This window comes from Perca flavescens, chromosome 3 (assembly GCF_004354835.1).
Source record: "Perca flavescens isolate YP-PL-M2 chromosome 3, PFLA_1.0, whole genome shotgun sequence".
Taxonomy (NCBI): domain Eukaryota; kingdom Metazoa; phylum Chordata; class Actinopteri; order Perciformes; family Percidae; genus Perca; species Perca flavescens.
In genome coordinates this window covers 11879395-11900215 of record NC_041333.1, presented here as the reverse complement: position 1 = coordinate 11900215, position 20821 = coordinate 11879395, and the positions used below count along the sequence as shown (strand labels likewise).

Below are 20821 nucleotides of genomic sequence, written 5' to 3'. Positions count from 1 at the left end.
GTAGTGCCATCATTTGAAACGAGCAGAGATGAACTGGTGGGGAATCCTGTTGTTACGCCTCTTATCGCCCTCAAACTTGACAGCCAGGATTAAACTACACTCCAAAGATCAGCTGGGCGAAGATGTCCAAAGAATACATATAGGCCGGGACTGCTGTTTTTTTCCAAAACACATTGCTATTATTTAACAGGAAGGGGTGAATTCAATTCTCTTAAAAATCTTTTTTAGGACAAAAACACAACAGGATGTCTCACGGTGCACAAAATATGCAGTTATGCAGGCTGCATGACTGTTGTAGACGCGGCTTGTTAGGCGTACGACCAGGGGGAGGGGGAACACTGAAGGGAACAGCAGTTATGTTCAATTTGGGAACACAAGCTGGCTAATTAGCATTGCCCTGCCATTCCCTTTGAACCAGAGGAGGACAAGTGGGAGCCATCATATTTCTTGCTCTCAGCAGCATGTGATTCCCCTGTGACCCCAGAAAACCACAGGGGTTCTGACCTCAGAGGGTCAAAGGTAGGTCAAATGAACTCACCTCCCACCCCCCTCCGTACCGGAATGCCCCAGGGGAATTACCCAGACCTTTTCCTCACACTTCGCACTCAGCAGAGCACAGCTACCAGCAGCACGCTGCATCAGATACAGTGCCTGGATGTGGTGCAATGACATTTTCAGGAAACAAACCTACTCAGAGAACACCAGACAGATGTTAAGGGGGATACAGGTACCTACTGCACTTCAGATGCACACAATTATTCTCGGCTGACTGCTCTCTGAAGACGCAGCACAGATCATTAACTCTATCCTCTCGTGTACCGGGTTTTAATTAATAGTTTCATGCTATATATTGTACCGATTGAAACATGAAACTGTGTTTATGTACTGCCGCAGTGTTTTGAAGAGTATTTTATGGCCCATTTCAGGTTAGTTAGAGATGCAGTCAATTACACTACGACTCCAGGTAGAACCCTTTTGTGCCACACATGGATCTAATTATTTGAAATACTTGCCTGAAGTTAGTCATGACACGAGGTGCTAGATGGGTGGGGTCTGCCTTAAAGTCTATGTTTAGGTGGGGAAGTAATTCATAGAAGTGTATTTATGTAGCCTCCTTATATTTTCTTAGGAAAAATCTCTCTGAACAATACACTGTTACTGTCCAGTTGTCAAAATCAAGACGAAAGAATAAAAGGGAGACGATAAAAATACTACTTCTGCACGTATTGAGGAAACAAATATTATTTAATATACAATTGTTAGACCGAGATACATACATAGTACTTCTTTATTGTTGTTAAACTACCATTACTATGAAAAGCATAATAACCTGTTTCAACATAATTTTTTATTATTTTTTAATTTAGTTTTAAAGGTGATTCTGATTTGACAAACTCCACCCTTATGTGTATTTAAAATGTGTAAAACAAAGGAAAAGCATGTGCAAATTTGACCCAGTTCTGCTCCGCACCTGTAGTTTCACCGTCTTTTCTGTATTTTCTGTAACAAATTCCCACCAGTGATCCACATAGTACTGCATCTTCAATCTGCTGATGCACCGCTGCTAACACACCATTTCCAGCATAGTTAGAGCTGCCCCAGCTAAATGCAGAGCTGCAACTGCTCACAATCAATATGCAGTGACTTGGAAAACAGGACAAACTCACCAGATATCAAGCCCCGGTCTCCATCACAGATTTCACATCAGCATCCCGATCAGCTGGCGGTCAGAGAGTCAGAGCTGTGGCAGGCGACTCCCACTGGTGTCACAGGAAAACACCACCTAGAGGACAAGAAACGTGTTCAGTCTTTTTGTTAGAATTAGGATGGCTAACAAATTATTATGAGAAACTGGAGGAAGACAGGAGAGCCCTCTTTCCAGGAATGGACCACAGAGCTGGCAAAAGTGGCTTCATTTGAAAAAAATCTCTTTAAACTGCAAGGACAGGACGGAGAAATATGTGGCAAAATGGGGAGATTACTTGCAGTACATTACTACTGTGGACAGATCTAGATCAAGATGAGATCATGGCGCTTATTGTTGTAAGACTATTTCTATTTATTTATTTTATTTCGTTTTATAATCCGATTTCTATTATGATTTGTTATTATCATTAATAAGGGATACATGTACATATGTCACTTGAGCTGTTGACTAGATTTTGTAAATAAAAATACTAATTACAACAACAAAAAAGAATTAGGATGGCTGAGGTGGGTGAGATAACTACACTACAAAACCCCGCCAGAGGTGTGATTGCTTTAACACATATTGGGATGTTTATCACCAACTTCTAGACAGTATTCTAGTGAAGGAGGCGACCTTCCTTAACACACAAGAGAAGCAGTCATACATTTATAATCTCATTGACTAAGCTTGCTCCTTTTTCCACTTGGCAGCCTTGGGTGCGATATGAACGCTGATCTGATTATAAAACAACAGAAAAGAAGCATAAGCAGCAGGAGAGGCTTCAGGAAAACAGAGTTAGAGATACCATGACTATGAGTGTGTGTCCTGTCATTAATATTTCACTGGATCATTGGAGCTAAAGGAGAACAAAGAGTAAAGGGAAGCATAATGAAAAATTCATCATATTTTGACACAGCTGTGGAATGTATCTGTGCAAAACAAAGAACGGGAGAATCTTTCGCTCGTGATGAGATTTTGTGACTGAGAAAATGAGGTGATTAATGGGTGCAAATAATTACTGCATGCTGTAAAATAAGGTTGTTGCCATGCACATATCTGATGAAGATGGATGAGGTTTTGTAACGCACCTAAGAGGCTATTTTTACTTCTAAATTTTCCTTTCATTTTTGCTGTTTTGTTTTTCAATTGGGAAGGAGGAGACTGCCAAGGTCACGGGCCTTCAGTTTCTCACTTGTCCCTAAAATTCAAAACAAGCTACATGACATGTCACAGCTCTGCCTGCAGTACAGCAGCACGCAACCCAAGAGAGATAACCATATCACTCAAATGGGTCTGCAGAGAGCCTTCATGCATTAAAAAAACAGAATTCTCCACTCAGGTTCGTCTTCCGGCTCTACTGTACATCAATTTGTATTCGGAGAGGGACATTAGGCTTGTCACCTTCAGCTATTCATCCAGCCAATGAAGTATTTATGACGCAAGCTTTTGCTTTTTGATACGTCACTCCAATCCTTTTCAGTTCATCTCCAGCTGGAGTCAGTGCTGTCATGTCAGAGTTTAAGAAATAAAGAAGAGACACAAAGTAAAAGAGTGTAGGTGTCAGAAATTTCACAGTCTACCATTTCACGGTCTATCACGCCATGCATATTAACTGCTCTTACTTGTTTGTATATGGCGGTGCTGCGGCATACTCCGACAGCCAATGGGACACTAAGTGGTGTGATGTGACACTGACCAACCACTGGGAGGTGCATAAGTTCATTTGTATCCCAACAAGACGTCCGTCACCCGTCCACAATCCAGGCATCAAAGCATCACCTGGCTCTGTGTGATAATTCTGGTGTCAGCCCGTGACAAGCCGGTCTGGCTAACTGGTCCACGGAAACATGGTCCACGCAAGTATATGCAAACGCAAATGAAATCGCCTGGCCCTGCTGGCAAAAATGTGCGACTTTTAAGAGTAAACTCAAAACTCTTCTCTTCGATAAAGCCTGTAGTTAGGGAGTGAGGAGTTGCAGCGTTCGCCTAGACCGGTGTGGGTGGGTGTGTAGCCACAGTCGTGGCGCACCCCCACCCTATCTCTGCTTCTCCCCATAGAAAGCTTACGTGTATTTAGGGAGTAAGGAGTTGCAGCGTTCGGCGGGGGAGGGTCACAGTCACGGCCACAGCCTCCCTATTTCTGCTTTTCTACAGCTCTTAGTTATGTGGTTATAGTTTTAGACTACCGGGGTACCTCCTTTGACACACTGAGCTCCTCTCTCCTCTCTCTTTCCATCTGTGTGTATCCATGTCCCAGAAATGCTTGTTAGTAACTTAGCTCCGGGGAGAGTCCTTATGTTTCTTTTCGCCCAGCATGTTTCCTTGGATCAGGATGGCACCTAAATCATGGTGGCAGCGGTCGCCGTGGTCCTGCTCTACGCCCTGCTGTGCCCTATTACACCCTGCTGCGCTCTGCAATGCCCAGCTACGACTTGCTATGTCAGGCGCAACACAGAGATAATCAGAGCGTTGCCATGACCACACTGGTAAACAAACGTGATGTCTGTGTAGGAATGTGTACTGCTGTACTTACAGCATAGAAGGAAGAAACAAATAAAGCATAGATGAGTGTCTAAATGATGATGTGATAAAGTGTCATAAATATGCAGACTCATGATACATGTGCTGATATGTTTCAGATAGAGCTTCATCAAAGTGGTCAGAAGGGTCAGCTTTCTCTTGTTGTTTCATGTTATGGCGGCTCTAGTGGCACCTTGCGCTTTTACTTCTCTATTTCTCATTCTATTTCTATCCAGGCCCTTATTTGGAGTTAAAAGACAGACGAAAAAAAATCCTCAGTGCCAGGCAACTTAGGCCAAAGGACATGCGTCAAGTCATTATCCATCAGGGTGATTCCTTCCTATCTGGGCAACAGAGACAGTTGTTAGGGAGACAGTCATCCTCCTGCGCTGCCAGCTTTGTTTCTTAAAATAATCTGGTATGACAACAGGGGTGGCTGAGACTTTTCTTTTTACCTCAATGCGGTTTTATTCCGTCTGTCGATCCACACAGAGACGGCTTGATGTGTGTGGCATAAAAAAAACACATGAGGCCAGTCAGGTTACAGGAATGATGAAACACATTTTTTTTTTATCTCTTTCATATGAAAACAGCCTTAACCTTGAAATTCCTCTTTGTATTCAACATACTGTATTGTCTTGAAAGATGAGCAACATCAATATGTATTTTATGGGCTTAAAAACAGACTTGGATTGTATATAGTCATACATGTACCTGCAGTGAAAGCATTATTTGTCCATATCTAACAATTAGCTTGCTGAGAGAATAGCCGAAACAAGGGCATATTATTTTATTAGAATGTGAAAGTTAGATATCTGAAGCAAGCTTTCTTCTATCTCATGATTTGCTTGGAGATTTCCTTGAAAACTCTGCCTACAGCAAGTATCAGGAAAAGCGGATCAGAGCTACATTGATTTATTTAAAGATTGGAATGAAATAGAATTTGCTATTTCATACTTTTTGTTGAAGCACACAAGATTACAAATGTAAAAGACAATGTCTGAATTATCTTTCTACTGGCTTAAAGAGAGGTGGTATTTTTTTCCCCCTTCTTAGATATCAGCTTAGGGAAAGCAGCAAAAGAAACCTCTGCAAAAGACCTTGAGGCATCTCATTACATCAGATCCTGCTGACCATCAAGGGAGACAAAAACAAGCCTTGGAGCTGCAATCAATTATAGATTTGAGTGAATGCATTGATATTGGAGATAGTCACCTTTCTTTGTGCTCTATTCCCCAGATAGCGACAAAAGTGGTGGCAATTCCTGAGCTTATCGGCAAGGAAAGCAAGGACCCACATCATTTAATAGACCACAGCAGGATGGAAAATTAATTCCACCATAGCCACAATGTGAGGAGGTTTTTTGTATTCATTACATACTTTAATTATTTTTAAATTGCCTGACGGGAGTAAAGGTTTTGGTGAGAATTACATTTTTTCCAGCAAGTACCTACTGTACCGTACAGTACTGCAGCGATCACAGTGCCTAAGATGAAGACAAGCAGTAAAGCAACTGCAACATGCTTATTAAAGGACATTCTCAATGCCATCATGACTCAGCAGTGGACTGACAGAGCCTGATAGCTGTCATAACTGTGAGCTCAAACTCATCCTCAGCAGATCCATGAAACTAAACGCCATAAGACCATTCCTCTTTTCCCCTGGCTTTACAGTCATTTACTCCTCATGCCAGGACTTTGATTAATGACATGCTTTACACACTGGATCATATACGCTACATGACAAGGTATCAATCATAGTGCTGCAAGTATTCATGGGTTTTCACCAGCTGTGTTGCTACAGTCAACGCCTAATTACATCTACCTAATAGAGGTGCATGAACAGCAATGCCCCGAAACTGAACATATTGAAAATATGTCACTAAGTGTAGAGCTAATGTGTTTAAATACATTGAATATATCCAGCTGAATTATTGAGTGAAAAATTCTCAGTCAACTGGGGACAAATTCCACAAAAGTGAGGTGATTGTTATTAAGGACAAGAAGCTGTTTTTTTTTGTCTGAGCTGCTTCCGCTAATCTAAAACTTCTTCAGACTCTAATGAACGCTCCCATCGCACTGGCCCGTCTCGAACCGAGCGGAGCTCTTTACTTGAAATGAGACAAAAAACGGTTTCGAGGAAAATTGCTTGTAGGAGCAGTTTGATTGAATTATTAGCTTTTTATTAGCTTCTTCAAACCTTTGGCATTAGGGGTCAAGAAAAGATGAATGGTGTGTGTTTGTGTAGGTGTGTTCCCCCAGCCAATCAATACTCATGAATCCGGAGTTACTCAAGGGCAAGGTTACCAAGCGAAGGGCTGGAACTAAAGGAGCCAGTTGGGATCACAAAAACCTAATCTCAGGGATAATTAAGGCTGGCTGTAGTATGGTTAGACTCCATCAGATGAGGCTGGTGGATCACATGTTAAGGTCCTCTGTAATGCATTAGCTGAAGGCGCACAAGCTTTTCAATGAGACTTCATCCAATCACGTCAACACAGGTTAAGTTACAGGTCTAAACCAGCAATGGGATTTTGCTGACAAGCGGCCTCTTTGCACTACGCTTGGAACTCTGCAATGCAGTTCAACCCCGGTGCAACTAGGGTTCCGACTAACGATTTTTCTCATTATCCATTAATCTTCCAAATTCTTTCTTTTTTTCTTTTTTTTTCCCCAATTATTTAATACATTTTCTGGTCTATACAGTAAATGGTCAGAAAATAGAGAAAAATGCTCAACACAGCTTCACGAATTGTTCTGTATGTTGTTTAAATAATTAATAAAATTGTTAATCACAAAAATGTTATATGCTATAACGTAGTTGTAGAGAGTTGTAGCAGATAAGGATCTTCTTTAGTATCAACAATTAACAAGTGATTGACAACACAGTTGTAGTCATATTTCACAATATAAGAAACACATGAACAAATCCTAAAAGTATGTTATAAAACATTTATTAACTGTCCATACATTCACATGTACAAATCAATCACGGGCAGCTTTCAACTGTGATAAATGTGTTTTAAATTCAAGACATTTCCAAGGTTCATTCTTGTCCTTGGAAATAATAATTTGACAAAATTCTTAAGCTTCCAGTCACATCTTGTGGCCTTCACCAGCGAAGGGAGTTTTTTTGTTGTCAGGGAGAGTGAAGAAGTAATAAAGACTTAGTTCGGGGGGTTGTCAAAATTTTCGACCGCACATGAAGGCAGCATGTGAAGGCAGCGGAGAAAAAGAAAAAGAAAAGAGATAAATCTACTTTGCTCTGTTGTTGCAGGAAGTCCTGAGCAATTTTTTAAACGCCACCGCCGACTTCTTTTTTGCAGCTCGGAACGTCTTTTTGAAGTTGAAAAAAGTTCAACTTTTCTGAAAGAAAAAAAAAAACGCCCTACATCAAGCACTTTTTGACAGCCGACCAATGCCAAGCGGAGTAGCTAGACCTGTCGTTTTCATAACAAGAAAAAATGGAGTCGGAGCACAGCGAGTCACTACTCAACATTTCTCTGTTCTTGGCTGAGATGGACGACATAGCGCTGCATTAATTAGCCAGCAGCTAGCGGCTCAATACCGCCGAAACACCACACTCAATTTTAGCCTGCCAGCCAAAATTGAAAATCAAATACCAACATATCGAAGAAATATTTGAATATTCGGATCCAGCCCTAGCTCACAATGACTGATGATATACCATGTTTAGCATCTTAGTTTAGTGTGTTAGCATGCTTAAATTAGCTAATTAGCACAAAAAACAAAATACAGATGAGGCTGATGAGAATGTCATTATTTTTGCAGGTATTTAGTCAGTATTACACAAAATGAAATTTTGACCTGAAGATGGTTCACCAAAGTTATTACATTTCATTCTCTGGGGACCATGAATATGTGTACCAAATTTCATGTGAATCCAATCCAATAGTTATAAATGGTCAAGATATTTCTGATATATTTCAGTCTGGACCAAAGTGGTGGACCGACAGATTGCCATCGCTTGAGCCATGGCTAAAAATTAATTCAACAATTTTTGACTATCAAATGCGTTGCAGATTAATGTTATGTCAATTGACTTATAATTGAATTGATTAATCTTCTCAGGGAAATAATAAAAGAGTATTGCCATCCAAGATGAAAGCTACAGCCACGTGAAATATAAAACAGTTATATTTAGGTTACTTAGAGTGAAGCTTAACTGAGTTGTTGTTTTGCACACGCTCTGCTTTGTGAAATGTCTGAGATAATTCTGGCTCCAGTTAGAACACTTTGGGTAAGGACTGGACATGTTTGAGGGACATGATCAGCCCAAATCTTGTAAAACATCAAACATCCTAATATGGTATTAATCCAAAGCAACTGGCAAGTGATGAATCATTTAATCTGAGATTGCAGCTGACATAAATAATAAAGTAAATTTTGCTTTTAAGAGTGTTGACATTTTCATACTACAAAATAAAAGGGCATCATCAAGAGTATAAAATACAGTAGTACATCTGTTTTTTGTCCCCTTAGGAGATAAGACCGAATCGCTGACCCGACTGTTGGTGGTCAAGTTGCATCGTGGGTAATGTAGGTGCCAGGTTTTGACAAGGAAGAAGAATGTGTGGAATAAAAATGACAATATCTTCGGTTCTGCTGCATTCATTTTGATTCTTTACAATCGTGTTTTAGGATTGCAATGCTTAAAGGTGGAGTACTCTTTTAAGCATCATCTTGCATGTAAGCAGATCGAGGTAACTTTTCCCGCTTCGGTCCCCCTACAGGTTGGAAGCAGAATTGTCCATTACATTACATGGGGCGGCTGTGGCAGTGGTAGAGCGGTCGCCTGCCAATTGGAAGGTTGGTGGTTCGATCCCTGGGCCTGCAGTCCTATGTCGAAGTGTGATCATCGATCTGATGAGCAGGTGGCACCTTGTACGGCAGCCTTGGCCACAGCGTATGAATGTCAACAGATCCCGTTGCTCTGGACGGAGACCAGTGAAGGATATTAGAAGCACTTTTCCGGTGATGGCTGAGCGTTACTGCGCAGCCTCCAACTGAGAGAGATGACGTAAATGTGACGTGACCCACCTGTCTGAAAGTTTTAAGTCTCCTGGTAGCTGTGCCAAGAGAAATCTCAATCATTCCCAATCTTGCACAGATGGAGAGTGTAGGTATATGTAAGGAGATAACATAGGCACAGGCTAATTATTGCTAACTAAAATGCTAGTTAACATTAGTAATTAAACTTAAACAGCTAATGTGAGTCGAAACTGTACTGTACGGTAATTTCTCTACTGTGCGACAGTAAGTCGCGTGGTTATGACACAATCTTTAGCATATTTTGACAAAAACGTCTGCTACGTAGCCATAACGTGAGGTACAAGGTAATGGAGCCTTTTATACATTGTTGTGTTTCTTTAGAAATAGACAATGGACAAATGAAGTCTTTAAACGCTTCAGATGTAAAATTATTCGCTGTCAAAGTGGCGCCAAAAGGAATGGCAGTCAATGGAATGCTAACGGGAGGTGATGGCTTGTTAGCATCAAAATGGCGCCATAGGAGCTACACGTTCCGAGGAGAAGCTTACCCCCTTGGTTCTGGCAAACTTGCACAATGTAATGTAATGGACAATTCCGCTTCCAACCTGTAGGGGGACCGAAGCGGGAAAAGTTACATAGTGTTGCTTTAAGAACAAATTGCTCACTGGGATAATATTTCACATTTCCCACCAATTACGTAATCCTTCCACCAGCAGGTCTGTAAATCTTAACACTACGTGTACAGGTTTTGGCGCCATCACCAGACTGCATGGTGTAGTTTATGGAAATGTTCAGTGGTTTGACATGTTTGTGTTCGAGGCCTTAGGTAGCTGAACAGTAGTAGTAGGGTCTACACACGTGGTGGTGAGTGCACCTAGGGGAATGAGATTAATATGAACGGTATAGGACCCCTCCCCCCCCCATCCACTGCTCAAGCAGCTCCTATTAAAACCTAACACAATAATTCGTCATAAAAATATTTCCGCTGCGCTATGTTCTGGACTTGCTTGGGTGAATATTCATATCTAACTTCATCAACATGTTGCAAACAGCTCATGATGAAGAATGATACAAATATAGATCACACCATGATTGTTTAAAAAAAGTGCAAGGTGGTATTGCTGTCCACAAGTCTCATGCCATTAGCATGCTGCGTCATTCCATTAATAGTGACACTTTGATCATTTTGTGCAGCCATAATAAGAAAAGACAGGTCTGATACACTACGGTTGATATGGTTTTACAACTACCTCTCCTGCACCATTGAGCTTTAACCTGAGAATGCAAATCAGCTTCATGAAAACCAAGTGATTTCATGGTTCACTGACTGCTACATAAGCATACGGTCTGTTTCCATGAAAATGTATTATAGAGGAGGAGGGTATACGTAGGCATCTTACCTTAATCTGTAAGGGTTTTTACATCTTTTACATCTATGCTGCAGCACCACAGTTTGCTGCATTATACTCTTTAGGGTTCATTGAAAAACACAGGGGAATTCAAGTGACTTTTTCCACACGGCCATATATTATTTGATATTATGCCATCAGTATTTACAGTATGTGGAAAAGACATGGTGCTCTGTTCGCAAATTCAAGCATGAAGATTACAAGGGCTTAGTACGACAAGTATTAGCATATCCTGTTACATAGAAGCCTCTAAGCAGGGCTATGCAAGAGTAATGGAGCTGCCTTTAGCTGGGTGAATGGTTTTATTTTACAATTATTGAATACTGAAATATATATAATAAAAATATTGGCACTTTGCTGTATATTCCCTTTGTTGAGATCAATGATTTTGAGGCAACAGATTTAAAGGCTGAGGAGAAAAAACTGCTTTTATTATTTTTACAATCCCCTCTCCCCCAATAAAGTGGGAGGGCAAAACCATTTTACAGAGCCCCAAGCACGAGCCCAATTTGCTAAATGAATGTGACAACTTGTCTGTAAACAAGAGATGGGACTAACTATGAATCATGCTGGCTAGCCAGATATTTTTCCTTATTTACCATCTGCAAATAATGTCAGAGTTGTTCCCAAGCGCTGCCAGAGCTGTCACTTTGACAGGTTGTGGAGGTGGTGGTGCAGCAGTCACCAACAAAACAGGTTAAATAACAAGTGCTCTTCATTTTCCTTCCACCCATGAAAACATCCCAATTCTCTCCAGGCTGGTAAATACTCAGGCTTCTGTAATTTGTGTTTCATTCTGGAATTTATTGAAAGCTGTAACAGGATTTGTCTGTCAAGACAAAAGTCAGGATGAAGAGACCAAACAGGAAAGAAGAGGTTTGATAAAACTGTTTCCAATATGTCAAAGGAGGAATACAGGGAGCTTATCGGATTTCCTAGGCTGGCTCTCATTTCACTGGTGCTGATCCCAAAAAATAATTTCTTTCATTTGTCTTATTGGCTTTCCTATAACACAAATTAAATCTATTAAGCAGCACTAGAAGAACACTGTAAAGGCTCAATCACATTCAGCAGAGGATGAGTTGTGCTTCTAAAAAACATTTAATTTCACCTGTTTTTTTTGTCGATAGGTCCACAGTAGTCTAAGTTTAACAGTGATAAGTTGTTTCATATATCGTATTGACAATATCTCTGTCTTGTCTGTTACCTGTGTCCAGACTTGGCATTACTACAGCAAAAGAAAAGCCAGGCACTGACTTTTCTATATACACAGTACTAAAGGCGGAGTATTTGCTCAGAACCAACTCATCTGGATTAAAAAGGGAGCTCATAACTTGAGCTATGGCTTTTTGCGTGTCCACCACTTTGGTTGTAACTTGTGGCTGCTTCTTTCAGGTTGAATTGTGATGTATTTATTGGTTTTATGACTTTTCCTCTAGCACCACCATCAGGTGTATGTCTGAATACCAGCTGTACTTTGAGTTTAGAGCTAATTAGCAAATCAACAGCTGTAGACCAAAATGCCGTTGGAAGCAATTGGATAGACCTACGACCAATCAGCAACGAAACATGTGGTGCAGCGCTGATCAACGGACAAATGTAAACGGACTACAGTGTGCAGAGATGAGCTGTGATGGTGTAGTAGGGCTGGGCAATATATCGATATTATATTGATATCGTGATATGAGACTAGATATCGTCTGAGATTTTGGATATTGTAAAATATATCACTTTGTCATTAAATCAACATTTCTCGATGATTATTTATCAAAAATCTCATTGTGTAAACAATATTTTGTTTAAGCACCAATTGTCAATCCTACAATATCGCCGCAATATTGACATCAAGGTATTTGGTCAAGAATATTGTGATATTTGATTTTCTCCATATCGCCCAGCCCTAGCAATATGGCTGTAAACAAGTGTTGTTGTTTTTGTTTGTTTTTTCCACCATAGTACCAAACCTGCCCCATTTGAGATAAAAGATTGTGATTGGCCTGGCCAGGATCTGTCTGAACGGAAGGGTGACTAGATGTATCTGCCAGAGCAAATAAAACATGAGCTCGCAGATTTGTCTAGTTCCCAGGCTAGGAGACCCTTAGTCTTGTTAAATGATACAGAGCTAATGTTAATGTTAATGTTTCCCTGTGCCCCTTTTTGGGCCAGACAGATATAAATGTGTCTTCTTTTTTTCTCAAAATTACGATTATATAAGGCAAGGCAAGGCAGCTTTATTTGTATAGCACATTTCAGCAACAGGGCAATTCAAAGTGCTTTACACAAAACATTAAAGAGAAGTTAGAAAACAATTAAAAACAATTTAAAAACATTAATAACCAAATTAAAACAAGAATAAAATTGATAGTGCAGTATAAGAATAAAAGTTACAGTGCAGTATAAGAAATTCAAGTTAATAAAATAGATTATTTAAAGAAAAGCAAAATATCAAATATATAGGACTTTAGCTTAGATTTAAAAGAACAGAGTTGCAGCGGACCTACAGGTTTCTGGGAGTTTGTTCACGATATGTGGAGCATAAAAACTGAACACTGCTTCCCCCTGTTTAGTTCTGACTCTGGGGACAACAAGTAGACCTGTCCCAGACGACCTGAGAGGTCTGGGTGGGTCATAATGTAGTAGCAGATCAGAAATGTATTTTGGCCCTAAACAGTTTAGGGATTTATAAACCAGTAAAAGTATTTTGAAATCAATTCTTTGAGGCACTGGAAGCCAGTGTAGAGACTTCAGTACTGGAGTGATGTGATCCACTTTCCTGGTTTTAGTGAGTACTCGAGCAGCAGCGTTCTGAATCAGCTGCAGCTGTCTGATTGATTTTTTAGGGAGACCTGTAAAGACCCCATTACAGTAGTCAAGTCTACTGAAGATAAAAGCATGGACAAGTTTTTCCAGATCTTTCTGAGACATAAGTCCTTTAACCCTTGATATATTTTTAAGGTGATAATAGGCAGATTTTTTAATTATGTTAATGTGGCTGTTAAAATTCAGGTTTGAGTCCATGACTACACCAAGATTTCTGGCTTTGTCTGTTGTTTTTAACATTGTCATTTGAAGCTGAGCGCTGACTTTCAATCGTTCCTCTTTTGCTCCAAAAACAACCACCTCCGTTTTTCCGTTCTGGTACATCCAATCATTAATTTGTTCAATGCACATATTTAATTGTTGTATTGGGTTATAGTTCCCTGGCGATAAGGTTATGTAAATTTGTGTGTCATCTGCATAACTATGGTAACTTATTTTGTTGTTTTCCATAATCTGAGCCAGTGGAAGCATGTAGATGTTGAACAGAAGAGGGCCCAGAACTGAGCCTTGGGGAACTCCGCATGTCATATTTGTATGCTCAGATGTATAAGTAGCTATAGACACAAAGTAGTCCCTATTCTTTAAATAGGATTCAAACCACTTTAGTACTGAGCCAGAAAGACCAACCCAGTTTTCCAATCGGTCAAGCAATATGTCATGGTCTACTGTATCAAATGCAGCACTAAGATCAAGTAATACTAAGACTGAAATTTTGCCACTATCTGTGTTTAAGTGGATGTCATTAAAGACTTTAACAAGAGCCGTCTCAGTGCTGTAGTGTGGTCGAAAACCTGACTGGAAGGCATCAAAACTGTTGTTTAGCGATAAGAAAAGGTTGAGTTGTTGAAAAACTACTTTTTCTATGATTTTACTTAAAAATGGAAGGTTTGATATTGGCCTATAGTTGCTCATTAGTGTCGTGTCTAGATTGTTTTCAGGAGTGGCTTGATGACTGCAGTTTTCAGGGCCTGTGGGAAGATACCTGAGAGCAGAGATGTGTTTTCAATCTGTAGAAGGTCCGAAGCCAAACAATTCAAAACATTTTTGAAAACACCCGTTGGTAGAATATCAAGGCAACAGGAGAAGATTTTCAGATGTTGTATAATGTCCTCCAGGTTTTTATGGTTGATCATCTGAAATTGTGTCATGTTGAAATTTGTTTTGCGTGCACACTGTGACAACACATATCCTGTACTTGATATGGAGGCACTGACGGTTTGTCTAATTTTCTGAATTTTGTCTGTGAAGAAGGAGGCAAAGTCATTACAAGCCTCGGTAGACAACAGTTCAGATGCTATTGGTACTGGAGGGTTTGTTAATCTATCAACAGTAGCAAACAAAGCACGTGAATTATTATTGTTTCTGGCGATAATGTCAGAGAAAAAGGACCGCCTTGCATTTCTTAGTTCCAGATTATAAATGCGAAGTCTCTCTTTATAAGTGTTATAATGGACCTGGAGATTAGATTTTTGCCAACTGCGTTCAGCTTTTCGACACTCTTTTTTTCTGTTCTCACACCTATAAAATTTCTCCATGGAGATCTTTTCTTACCAGAGACAGCTTTGACCTTAGTGGGAGCAATAGCATCAATAACATTCGTAATTTTACAGTTGAAATTATCTACAAGCTCAGTGACTGAGGCCCCAGTGAGGGTGGGTGTAGAGGAGAAAAGCTGAATGAATGATTCACTGGTGTTTTCAGTGATATACCGTTTTCTGATTAACTTTGTTTGAACACTTTTGGGAACAGAGATAGTGCCGTTAAAGAAAACACAGGAATGATCAGAGAGAGCAACATCAGTCACCACAATCTTGGAAATGTTCAGACCCTTGGAGATAATCAAGTCCAGAGTGTGCCCCTTATTGTGCGTGGGCTGTGTCACATGCTGAGTCAGTCCATAGCTCTCAAAAATACAACACAGTTCTTTGGTCCCTCGGTCCTGGGGGTTGTCAACATGAATGTTAAAATCACCAGCAATAATTACACGGTCAAAGTTAATACTGATTATAGACAGCAGTTCATTCAAATCGTCAAAGAAGGATGCACAGTATTTAGGTGGCCTGTAGATATTTAGAAGTAGAGCTTGAGGGGAGGATCTTAGCTGAAGAGCCACATATTCAAAAGAAGCAAAATTTTCGTAAGATATTTGCGTACAGTGGAATGAGTCATTAAACAAAATGGCGACTCCACCTCCTTTCTTATTCACTCTATTCTCACTCATAAAACTAAAGTTAGGGGGGGCTGACTCAATGAGAACAGCAGCACTGTTATTATGGTCCAACCAGGTTTCAGTTAAAAACATAAAATCAAGATTGTGCTTGATAATAAAATCATTGATTAAAAATGATTTTCCCGCCAAAGATCTAACGTTTAGTAAGGCTAGTGTTAGTGCGTTTTCATTTTTTGGGACAGACTGTGGCTGATGAGGAATTGATGCTAAATTTGCAAAGTTTGCAGTTACGTTCTTATTCGCCATTCTTTTTCTATTACCTATCACAACATAAATTGTGGAAGAATCTAATATGCGGGCCCAGGCTTGTCTTGGAAAGAGTCATGAGTGCTGCTCATCTCCAGTCTTTGGTCTCCCATGGTCAAATCTTTGCTCAGGTGGGGGCTGTGGTGGCTCACTGCCGCACTTTGTTGTGTCTTCCTCTTGTTTTGGTTCATCTTGTCTCGTGTCCTTGGCCAAGGGAGCAGATGTGTGGCGCAGAAAGTAAAGTAGGCTAGAGGTGAACAGCTTTACTCCTGGCTTGTTAAGGAATAGTCCATCTGCTTTAAAAAGATGTCTGCAGCCCCAGAAAATGTTAAAATTGTCAATGAACTGCAGAGAATGGTTGTTGGTACATGCAGTTGAAAGCCATCTGTTCAGTGCCAACAGTCTGCCGAATCTCTCAGCTCCTCCTCTGACTGGCGGTATAGGGCCACTGATAAACACCTTTGCGTTTAGGGAGCCGACTGCGTTCAGCAGATTCATGAAGTCACAATTCAGCACTTCAGACTCTTGCTTTACAACATCATTTGACCCTATATGCAGTATAATGTTCTTCACAGTTGGGTATGCTGCTATGATATCCTGGATTCTTTGGGCCAAGTCAGACAACATGTCTTTGGGAAAACAGAGTATTTTGGTGTTTTTGCTGCTTTTTATATCTTTCACAGCAGAGTCACCCATAATCAGAGTTTGGGGCCCAGTCATTAGCTTTCCCTGTAGCTTTTTACTTTTAGAATTGCTCTCAGTCCTTACCCTGCTGTGTGACGATGAGACGTAATCCAGGTCATGTCCAGGGTCCTGCAGCAGAGGAGCAAATCTGTTCTTCACCTGCACACTCAGTTGTTGGGGAGGCATTTTGTTGCTGATTTTCCCTTTTGCAGTTGGCCACAGCTGTGTCCTGCTAAGTACAGGGGTTGAAGAGGCACTCTGCCTGGGTGATAATGCAGGCCAGCCGGTCATATCACAAATCTCAGGGCGCTGTGTCCTGCCCGTTAGTCGTCCTCCCATTTCCCAGGAAAATGATTTACTCTTAGGCTTTGCACCAAAAGAGTTCCAGGGAGGACTGCCACTTGTTGATTTATTATCCGTTCCACAGCCCTCTTGTTTCTTTGTGGTCTTGCTGGTGCTAGTTAGCCGTGTGTTAGCATGCTGTTGTCCATTGTTTTGGGTCACTGGTAAAGTGGTGTCATTTCCACATGATCCGTTCACTTCCACGTTTACTTCTAACCGGTAGATTTTGGTTTCCAGAACTGCAATCTTCTGAAGGAGTTTGTAGTAGTCCTCTATGGAGAAGGGTGGCATGTTGCTGCTAATTAGCTTTAGCTACAGTCACTTTAGGACAGGCTTGAGCTATTGGTAGACCACGGTCACGCAGAAACATTTTCAAATATGACAATAGCCTACTATGTCTACAAAAAATGTATAGTCCAGTGATTTATAAGTATCCAAGAGCCGCTGCTAATAGTTTCTCTCAGAGGAAAAGCAAGATTATCAGCAGAAATATGCAAGCAGAAGCCGGAGCAAGCAGTAAAGCGTCTGCACTGTAAGAAGCAGGAAGCCATATCTAACACTAATTGGTTCGTTTTTCATGGACATAGAAATTTAGATAAATAAACCCTTTAATTGCATTGTGACTCTTGTGCCCGATGGGACCCTTACAAACACAGTTGTAGTTCAATAAGTGAAACAGAACTTAAGATGAAACACTTCTTGGAGGTTTCTACAAAGTCTCACTGAACATCAGAAGTAAAAAAAAAACCTCACCAGCCCCTTTATACAAATACTGAAAACCACCAGCCTCAAGACTTCAACTATTAATCACATTTGAAGCTGTGTACTTAAAAGTGAAATACTGATAACACCACACTGCCCTGTATTGTCTTGAACTACACGATCAAAGGGAGCTTTCACAGCAAAACATAGTTTAACTGGGGGACAACTTTGGTGTACCTGAATTCTGATTTACCAATCACGTCAACAGCATGTTGCTGAGAAAAATTACATTTTACACTCAAGCGTCTTTCGTTCAACCTTTTGAGCGGATAAGAATTTCATTTCATAAACATTTCCTGTCCTTCACTTGCAAATAAAAGACAACCTTATCATCTCAGCCCTCATTTCACTGTTAACTCATTGGTAATCCATTGATTTCGCTATGTGGATTGTAATCATTTGAAAATCCAAGGATTTTTATATTCAAACTGTAAATATGCTCTGTCAAGGGATAAATAAATCTTGATGTGCTTAAACTTTAAAATATGATAATTTACAGGAAGTGTGCATAGTTGGAATTGGAAATGACTGAAATAGGAAGTGAATTTCTGCTGGTCCCTTTAGCATATTACATATTCCTGGAGCTGAATTGGCTTCCATGTTGTTGATTCCATGCACTCGGGCCCATTTATCTCTGTATGTATTATTGATATACTTGGGAGATAATGTTACAACAAGGTCTTCGGGATCCATCCAGCTCAGTCGGATAGCTGTTTTTTCAGGACTCCTCTTGGTGCATTTGACAGTTGTAAACATATGTATACTGTTGGCTTGTGTGAGCCAGCCATCTATAATGGATATGGAGTTGTGTGGGGTGGAACAAGTCACCTCTGGTGAGATACTGGGACTCTATAAAATGTTAAAATAGGCCTCTTCAAATACGCTCAGCATTCGCCATGAATAATATCCAGAGCTTAGAGTCTAAAAATGTTAATCGTTCTCTGTCAGGCCTTTAGAGTGCAATGAGAATATCTTTCTTAAATGTATATGTCACTTTGGAGCTCTTCTCCATCATAGTGTGCTGCAGTCAGTCAGTATTTAATAACCTGGACCAAATCTTTAAAACAAGTGGTGCAGTGCCCTGCTACGCCCTGCAGTGACCTGCTACGCCTTGCTACACCCTGCTATGTCCTGCAGTGCCATTAACTACTACAACTACTATTTCTAGTCATAGTTACATTATCTTTATTGTGACTATTATTGCCACTGTTCATCACACCCCCAACCAGCACCGTCAGACACCGCCTACCAAGAGCCTGGGTCTGTCTGAGGTTTCTCCCGAGTGGGTGACTGTCCAAGAGAAGCGTAGCGTTAGATCTAAACCAGGGAGTGCACATGACGACGGTCGCTCTAAACCGGAGCATCTTCGCCTCTCTAACAGTTTCTCCATACTCAGTGATACACCTGCTGAGAAGCCAATTCTGGTTATTGGGAGCTCTATACTGCGATATGTGAAGCCAGCGGCCCCAGAAGCTGCGGTCATATGTGTCCCCGGGGCCAGAGTGGGCAATATAGAATCCCATCTAAAGCTGCTGGCTAAAAAGAACCGTAAATACAGTAAGATCATACTTCACGTAGGTGGTAATGATACCCGATTACGTAAATCGGAGATCACTAAAATGAATGTTGAGTCACTTTGTGCATATGCAAAGACAATGTCGGACTCAGTAGTTTTCTCTGGACCCCTGCCAAACCTGATCAGTGATGAAATGTACAGCCGCTAGAGGGGTGAATCTTCACTGATCTCCCGATTCAATTCGATTACGATTATCATGTCAGCGTTTCAATTCGATTCGATATCTCAATGCATCACGATGCGTCAAATAAATTTTTCTATTAAAGCCATGTAGGATATTTAATTCATAGCTTTTCAAGTTTCAAAAACAAAACATTCTGCACTGCCCAAATACCAAATAAATAAATCGTATACATAAAACGACAGCACTGAGCACATGGCACTTCCTGAATGTGCAAAACATAACAGAATATGTAAAAAGAAATTTTGTTAGGCCTATATTAAATTGTAAACAGAAATAATCGATTATGAGCCTGCCAATTATCGATGCAGCATCGTCCATGTCCACGATTCGATAATTATTTGATTAATTTTAACACCTCTAACAGCCGCATGTCATCCTTTAACCGCTGGTTGTCGGAATGGTGCACAGCTAATGATGTGGGCTATGTGAATAACTGGGGGGCGTTCTGGGGAAAGTCTGGTCTGATTGAGAGAGACGGCATTCATCCCACCTGGGACGGAGCCGCTCTCATATAAAAAAATCTATTATCGGTCATAAATCATGACAACCCAAGTTTGATATTAGTAATCAGAGGTGCAGTGCTACGCGCCCCTCTGTGCTTCCGTTGGAGCAGTCGACCACTCATAGTCTAATAACCACGGTGTCTTTCCCCCGACTCAGATCGGTTAAATCAAAGGTAAACAAAAGGTGCGCTATACTTAACAACCTAATTGGAATTAAAACAACCACTGCAACGATAGAACAAAATAGGAAAATTAGATGTGGACTACTAAATATTAGCTCTCTGTCTTCTAAAGCAGTATTGGTAAACGATTTGATAACAAATAATCAAATTGATTTATTTTGTCTTACTGAAACCTGGCTGGGCCATGAAGAATATGTTAGTCTAAATGAAGCCACTCCTCCCAGCCATATTAATACTCAAATTCCTAGAGGCTCAGGCCGAGGAGGGGGAGTTGCAGCCATCTTTGATTCATGCCTGTTAATTAATCCTAAACCTAAATTAAATAACTCGTCCAAAATGGAAAACATTACAGCCAATTATATTCATTGTAATTTACCGAGCTCCAGGTCCGTATTCTGAATTTTTATCTGAATTCTCAGAGTTTTTATCATCTGTAGTCCTAAAATCAGACAAAGTACTTATTGTAGGTGATTTTAATATCCATGTGGACGTTGACAATGATAGCCTTAGGACTGCTTTCAACTCATTATTAGATTCAATTGGTTTCAGTCAGAGTGTGCATAAGGCCACTCACTGTTTTAACCACACCCTCGACCTTGTGCTGGCATATGGTATTGAAATTGAGGATTTAATCATATTTCTGCAGAATCCGGTATTATCA

The 20821-nt window shown here is 40.5% G+C and overlaps 1 protein-coding gene across 2 annotated transcripts in view; it reads right to left on the bottom strand.

Annotated features, from left to right (window-relative positions):
- The window catches only part of lrfn1 (leucine rich repeat and fibronectin type III domain containing 1), a 249013-nt gene that overhangs the window by 36881 nt on the left and 191311 nt on the right, over positions 1–20821 (bottom strand). For both annotated transcript variants that reach the window (XM_028573097.1, XM_028573096.1), the window contains one exon: positions 1668–1783. The gene's annotated coding sequence lies outside the window, so the exon portion shown is untranslated. The remainder of the gene's footprint in view (positions 1–1667; positions 1784–20821) is intronic.